A 7,100-nucleotide genomic window follows, 5' to 3' on the forward strand; every position below is an offset into this window, starting at 1 on the left:
AGAAGGAGGCCATTCGGCCCATCGAGTCTGCACCGACCCACTCAAGCCCTCACTTCCACCCTATCCCCCAAACCCAATAACCCCTCTGAACCTTTTTGGCCACTAAGGGCAATTTAGCACGGCCAATCCACCTAACCTGCACGTCTTTGGACTGTGGGAGGAAACCGGAGCACCCGGAGGAAACCCACGCAGACACGGGGAGAACGTGCAGACTCCGCACAGACAGTGACCCAGCGGGGAATTAAAGCTGGGACCCTGGCGTTGTGAAGCCACAGTGCTATCCACTTGTGCTGCCCACATAAGGCTGGGCGACTTGACAGACAGCAAGGAATCACAGCACCCGGTGGGATGCCGAAACCCGGGATTGAACCAGGGACCTTTAGATCTTCAGTCTAACGCTCTCCCAACTGAGCTACGTTTGCGTGCTTGCTTGGGTTTCGCCTCCACCACCCAAAGATGTGCAGGGTAGGTGGATTGGCCACGCTAAATTGCCCCTTAATTGGGAAAAAAATGAATTGGCCACTCTAAATTTACATTTAAAAAAAACAAAAATTAACAAAAATATTTCATCGTGTCTTCGAGAAAATGCTTAATCATTTATATATCAATGGAGCTATCATCTACTGTAAAAAGAAAATAAATATTGGCACTTGAAACAAAATAGCTTATTGTCATGAGTAAGCTTCAATGAAGTTACTGTGAAAAGCCCCTAGTCGCCACATTCCGGCGCCTGTTCGGGGAGGCTGGTACGGGAATCGAACCGTGCTGCTGGCCTGCCTTGGTCTGCTTTAAAAGCCAGCGATTTAGCCCAGTGTGCTAAACCAGCCACTTTGGATGCACTGCTCTCACCATCGATGCTGCGAGCAATCAGCGCGCACCTCGCTTCACGCGTCCTCGCTTTTACATGGGTATCACTTCAGCCATACCGGGAGGAGAAAAAAACGGTGCAGACAGAAATCAGCGGAATGTGGAAACCCTGCGCGTGGGCAACGGTCAACACAATGTCTCGTGGGCTGCACTCAGAACCCTGGTGGGCTGCATGTGGCCCCCAGGCTGCTGGTTACCCACCGCTGTTCTTATGCAGCGATGGACACATGGCCGTACAGTGGGTCATATTAATGTGCTGATGACCCAGACAATGCAAGTTCAAATCCCACCCGGGCAGTTTGACCATTTAAAACGAGCTTGTAGGGCCGTTGAACTGGTTCACAAATGTCCCTGCACCTGCCATCCATTCCTGACCGTTAGGCACTGGCGTGATTGGATCTATCCTTCCTGATTTTACATCCCATTGAGGTTCCACGAACCAATGAAACAGTGACATTTAAAAATGCTTGATGATTCAACTTAGAATGGTTAAAACAGCTTAATTCCCAGCACTCTCGGTTGCTATGGGTCTCAGGATTGGGATGGATCGTCCAGGAAATCTAGTTTTGCCCAGTCTGATTGGTGTGTTTTTCCAGTTTGTTGCACATTCTATGTACCTCAGAGCTGTGCAGAGATGACACTAGTTTTTTAAGTGTGCAATAGGTGTATTTAAAACATTTCTGCAATCACAAAAAGTCAGAATTCATGCCAACAGCTAGCCTCTGTGTTTACTTCAACCCTGAGTCCACACTCAGACTTAACCAGTCGAGCACAGATCAGCTACCGGACTCACCTCATCGAACACAGAACAATTAACCCAATGAACATGAGAATATAGAACATAGAACAGTACAGGCCCTTCGGCCCTCGATGTTGTGCCGAGCAATGATCACCCTACTCAAACCCACATATCCACCCTATACCCATAACCCAACAACCCCCCCCCCCTTAACCTTACTTTTTAGGACACTACGGGCAATTTTTTCATGGCCAATCCACCTAACCCGCACATCTTTGGACTGTGGGAGGAAACCGGAGCACCCGGAGGAAACCCACGCACACACGGGGAGGACGTGCAGACTCCACACAGACAGTGACCCAGCCGGGAATGGAACCATGGACCCTGGAGCTGTGAAGCATTTATGCTAACCATGGGGGAACAATACGACTCTGCTACGATTCTTATGCTAAGAATGGGGGAACACTACGACTCTGGATTGCCATTGACACAAGGTGAAATCAAAGAGATTTGGAACAGAGGGACGATGTAATTGTTTCACAAAGGAGGGGTGCGAGGCTGTGGAATTCACTCATTGTGCACCAGCTGCTCCCTTTGGTGTGAATACAGAATCTTCAACTCATGCCAGTATTCATTGTATTGGATCGATAGATGGATAAACAATCAGAATGAGACCAGAGTGTATCACTGTTTTTTGCTTGAGGTGTAAAGGCCAACACATTTGTCCCGTGTCAGTGCTGTAACTTCTGTATAAATTGCCCTTCAGATATTTGTAAATCAGCCTTTTCAGAAAAGGTTAGAATGTCAGGTATGTCAAGTTATGACAAGGCCTTGTCTCACTCCACTCCCAGTGTCAATGCTTGGTTGTAGGACTGGAATTAGGGCTGGTTTTGCAGGTATGAGCTTTTGGTACCCTAGCCTGGTATGCCGTCTCGATTTTGAGCCTCCAATGGTGGGTCTCGTCAGGAGCATCCTTTGGAAAATCGCGAGTGCGTTTCTCACAATCTCGGTCAAAAAAAATCAATGCATTTCAAGGAGAAAATATGGCCCGTAATCTTCCAGTCTCTAACTCCTGCTTTGAGCTATTTTTCTCTCTCTCCCCAAACTCAAAATCAGCAACACTCTGTTGGATGCAATTCGTTTTCTTTCGGAGATGGGTGGTATTTCCAAGGCCGGCATTTATTGACCATCCCTCATTGCCCCCAACTGAGTAACTTGTTAGGTGGGAACGTGGAGTTGAGGATTACCATGGCAGATCAGTCGTGATCTCATTGAATAGCGGAGCAGATTCGATGGGACGAATGGCCTGCACAGTGGTCAGCACTGTTGCTTCACAGCGCCGGGATCCCAGGTTCGATTTCCGGCTCGGGTCGCTGCCTGTGTGGAGTTTGCACGTTCTCCCTCTGTCTGCGTGGGTTTCCTCCGGGTGCTCCAGTTTCCTCCCACAAGTCCCGAAAGGCATAGAACATACAGTGCAGAAGGAGGCCATTTGGCCCACTAAGCCCTCACTTCCACCCTATCCCCGTAACCCAATAATCTCTCCTAACCTTTTTGCACACTAAGGGCAATTTATCATGGCCAATCCACCTAACCTGCACATCTTTGGACTGTGGGAGGAAACCGGAGCACCCGGAGGAAACCCACGCAGACACGGGGAGAACATGCAGACTCCGCACAGATAGTGACCCAGCGGGGGATAGAACCTGGGACCCTGAAGCAACAATGCTAACCACCGTGCCACCGTGCTTGTTAGGTGAATTGGACATTCTAAATTCTCCCTCTGTGTACCCGAACAGGTGCCGGCATGTGGCGACTAGGGGCTTTTCACAGTAACTTCATTGCAGTGTTAATGTAAGCTTACTTGTGACAATAAAGATTAGTATTATTATTATAAATGTCAACCATATTGCAGCGGGCCTGGAGTCACGTGTAGGCGTGACAAGGTATTAACAACATATTTCCTTCACTGAAGGGCATTAGTGGACCAGATGGGTTTCTACAATCTGATCAGAACAATTAAAAGAGACGGCACACTTGACTTGGTGGGACAGGAAGAGGAAGATAAAAGCTCGGCGGAAGATGTGTTTTGAAAAGGTTTTCAGAGGTAGGGAGAATCGAGTGGATTGCAGAGAGAAGGGCAGGCAGAGTATGGGGTCAAGGCAACTGGGGTGAAGGGGCGAAAGGTTTGCATTTATATATCACCTTTCACAATCACCTGACATCCGGAAGCTCTTTACAGCCAATGAAATGCTTTTCAAGTATCTTCACTGATGTAATGCTGGAATCCTGGCAATCTGTGCACAGCGTACTCGCACAAACAGCAACGTGACAGTGAGCGGAGAACTCTAGCTATGTGGTGTTTTTTTTTAGAACAGTACAGCACAGAACAGGCCCTTCGGCCCTCAATGTTGTGCCGAGCAATGATCACCCTACTCAAACCTTCTATCCACCCTATACCCGTATCCCAACAACCCCCCCCCCCCCATTAACCTTACTTTTTTTAGGACACTACGGGCAATTTAGCATGGCCAATCCACCTAACTCGCACATCTTTGGACTGTGGGAGGAAACCGGAGCACCCGGAGGAAACCCACGCACACACGGGGAGGACGTGCAGACTCCACACAGACAGTGAACCAGCCGGGAATCGAACCTGGGACCCTGGAGCTGTGAAGCATTTATGCTAACCACCATGCTACCATGCTGCCATGATTGACGAACAAATACTGGGGAGGACACCGGAGACCACTCTCCTGCTCCTCCTCAAAATAGTGGCCTGGGATCTTTTACAGCTGCCTGAGAGGGCAGGCCAAGCCTCAATTCATCCTTCATCTGAAAGACAGCAGCTGACAGCGTCAGACTCCAAGTCCTGGAGTAGGAGGAAGGTGAAATGGGTTTGTGCCTTCAGGGGGAGATGGTTAGATGTTGGTTAGCTCAGTTGGCTCGGCGACTGGATCGTGACGCGGAGCGACGCCAACAGCGCGGGTTCAATTCCCAAGCTGGCTGAGGTCAACCTCGCTCCGCGCCCGAGGTGTGCTGACCCTCAGGTTAAATCTCCGCCAGTCAGCCCTCCCTCTTAAAAAAGGGGAGAGCGGACGAGGCTGTTTTCAAAGGAGAAGCGGCTCCAGGGTCGAGCTCGTTAGCCACACACTCGCGGACTCACAGAACCCGTGACCAGCGACGTGGAGTTTCTTAGGTGGGCAATCACACGATCGCCGAAGACGAAAGGGGGGGTACTCATTGGCAGAAGGGGACAAGCGTTGAGGAGGTGGCTCAGATTCCCCTGCAGAGAGAGCTCCAGTGCCAGGATTTATCAATGCTCTGCACTTTCAGAGTTGGGCAGCTAGAGGCTGTTGCAACACTGCCTCACAATAGGGCTTGCAGGACCCAAACGGCAGATCACACAAACAGGACTTCTCAGGAGTGGAAAGTGTTTCCGTCCAGAGCCTATTCTGGGTAGCACTTATGGACTACAAGTGCGGCTGAAAATAGGATCCAGAGGAAAACATGATCCTTTGGCAGGGAAAGTTTCAGCTAACCTGGGCTGGTCAGCAGACTCCAGGTGGAGAGAGGGATGCCACCTTGCAGGAGCCAGCACCCTCCACAATTTGCAGGTAAAGACTGACATTTGTGCAGCTGAAGTGGAGAGCTTCAAGCTTTGTTTAAAGTTTTTTTTTTGGGGGGGGGGGGGGGGGGGAATTCTGTGGGGCTGCTTGAAGGGGAAGGAGGAGAATGCATGTGTAATATGTGAGTTGAAAGCAGGCAGAACAATGCAGTTCCACATGCACAAAGCTCCACTTAAACTAGCTTAAAGAATCCAGACTGCATTGACTGTGAGTGCTGACGTTTGAAGATAAATGTCTCCAGGCCAGCAGCTCCCTTCTGAGGGGGAGGAAGATTATTTTATTTCCTTGCTTTCTGCCTTTATTTATTGAAAAAAAAAACTTTCTGCGACCTCATCCTCTCCCCACACAGACCCCACCGTCCCCCAGATCTTGCACAAAGTCTATTTGATATTTGGTGTGGGTTTTTTTTCTTCGGATCAGGGTGTAATTAAACGACAGGCTGCCAACACCTCACAAAAGCTGCCTCATAGAGCAGGCACCCTCCCCTGGAACTGCCCGGCAGAAACTCTGCCATGTCCCCACTTCCTTACCCTGGTAAAAGCCGCCCTCCAGATCAGAACCCTGCAAATAATTCATTGGCAGGCTACTCTCTGCTTGCCCAGTTGCCCTGTGAATGGGTAAACCTTAGAACTTTGATGGGCAGAGTCAACAAACAAGTGGCTGAAGTTTATTTTAAATGATGGAGCGAATTTTGTTTTTTAAAATAGGCAGCGACAAAATGTTTGTCACCATCTTTTATAATAATCTTTATTATCACAAGTAGGCTTACATTAACACTGCAATGAAGTTGCTCAGAAGTTACACTCCTTTGTGCAATGGGAAAGATGGTGACTTTGGGATAATGGGGCAGCACGGTAGCATTGTGGATAGCATAATTGCTTCACAGCTCCAGGGTCCCAGGTTCGATTCCGGCTTGGGTCACTGTCTGTGCTGAGTCTGCACATTCTCCCCGTGTCTGCGTGGGTTTCCTCCCACAGTCCAAAGATGTGCAGGTTAGGTGGATTGGCCATGATAAATTTCCCTTAGTGTCCAAAATTGCCCTTAGTGTTAGGTGGGGTTACTGGGTTATGGGGATAGGGTGGAGGTGTTGACCTTGGGTCGGGTGCTCTTTCCAAAAGCCGGTGCAGACTCGATGGGCCGAATGGCCTCCTTCTGCACTGTAAATTCTATGTCACTGGCACCCAGGTGCACAACCCCTCGGGGCAAAGGTTGAAAAACCACCTCGGCAGCTGGTGGAATTTGAATGCAATTAATAATTTTTGAATACGGTAGCACAGTGGTTAGCACTGTTGTTTTGCAGCGCCAGGGTTCCGGGTTCGATTCCCGGCTTGGGTCACTGTCTGTGTGGAGTCTGCACGTCCTCCCTGTGTCTGCGTGGGTTCCCTCCGGGTGCTCTGGTTTCATCCCACAAGTCCAGAAATACGTGCTTGTTAGGTGAATTGGACATTCTGAATTCTCCCTCTGTGTAACTGAACAGGCACCGGAATGTGGTGACTAGGGGCTTTTCACAGTAACTTCATTACAGTGTTAACGTAAGCCTACTTGTGACAATAATAAAACTTATTATTGAAGCTCACCTCAGGAATGGTGTCCATGACAACGAACATCGATTGTGGTTTAAAATCCCATCAGGTCCACTAATGTCCTTTTGACAGATTTTTAATCAGTGGGGTAATCCAGGGTTACGGGGAAAGTGGGGTTGAGGATTATCACATCAGATCAGCCATGGTCTCATTGAATGGCGGAGCAGACTCGATGGCCGAATGGCCTACGTCTGCTCCTATGTAGAATGGTCTTCAGGGTAGGAAATCTGCCGTCCTTACCCGGTCTGGCCTACATGTGACTCCAGACCTGCAGCAATGTGGGCA

At 49.3% G+C, this 7,100-nt stretch overlaps 1 non-coding gene across 1 annotated transcript; it reads right to left on the reverse strand.

The window, feature by feature from the left end:
* Positions 1 to 349: 349 nt before the first annotated feature.
* trnaf-gaa lies at positions 350 to 422 on the reverse strand. Its single transcript has one exon. It is a non-coding gene; the product is annotated as a tRNA-Phe (tRNA).
* Between the last annotated feature and the right edge of the window lie 6,678 nt (positions 423 to 7,100).

The sequence above is a fragment of the Scyliorhinus canicula genome, chromosome 11, assembly GCF_902713615.1.
Source record: "Scyliorhinus canicula chromosome 11, sScyCan1.1, whole genome shotgun sequence".
Taxonomy (NCBI): Eukaryota; Metazoa; Chordata; class Chondrichthyes; order Carcharhiniformes; family Scyliorhinidae; genus Scyliorhinus; species Scyliorhinus canicula.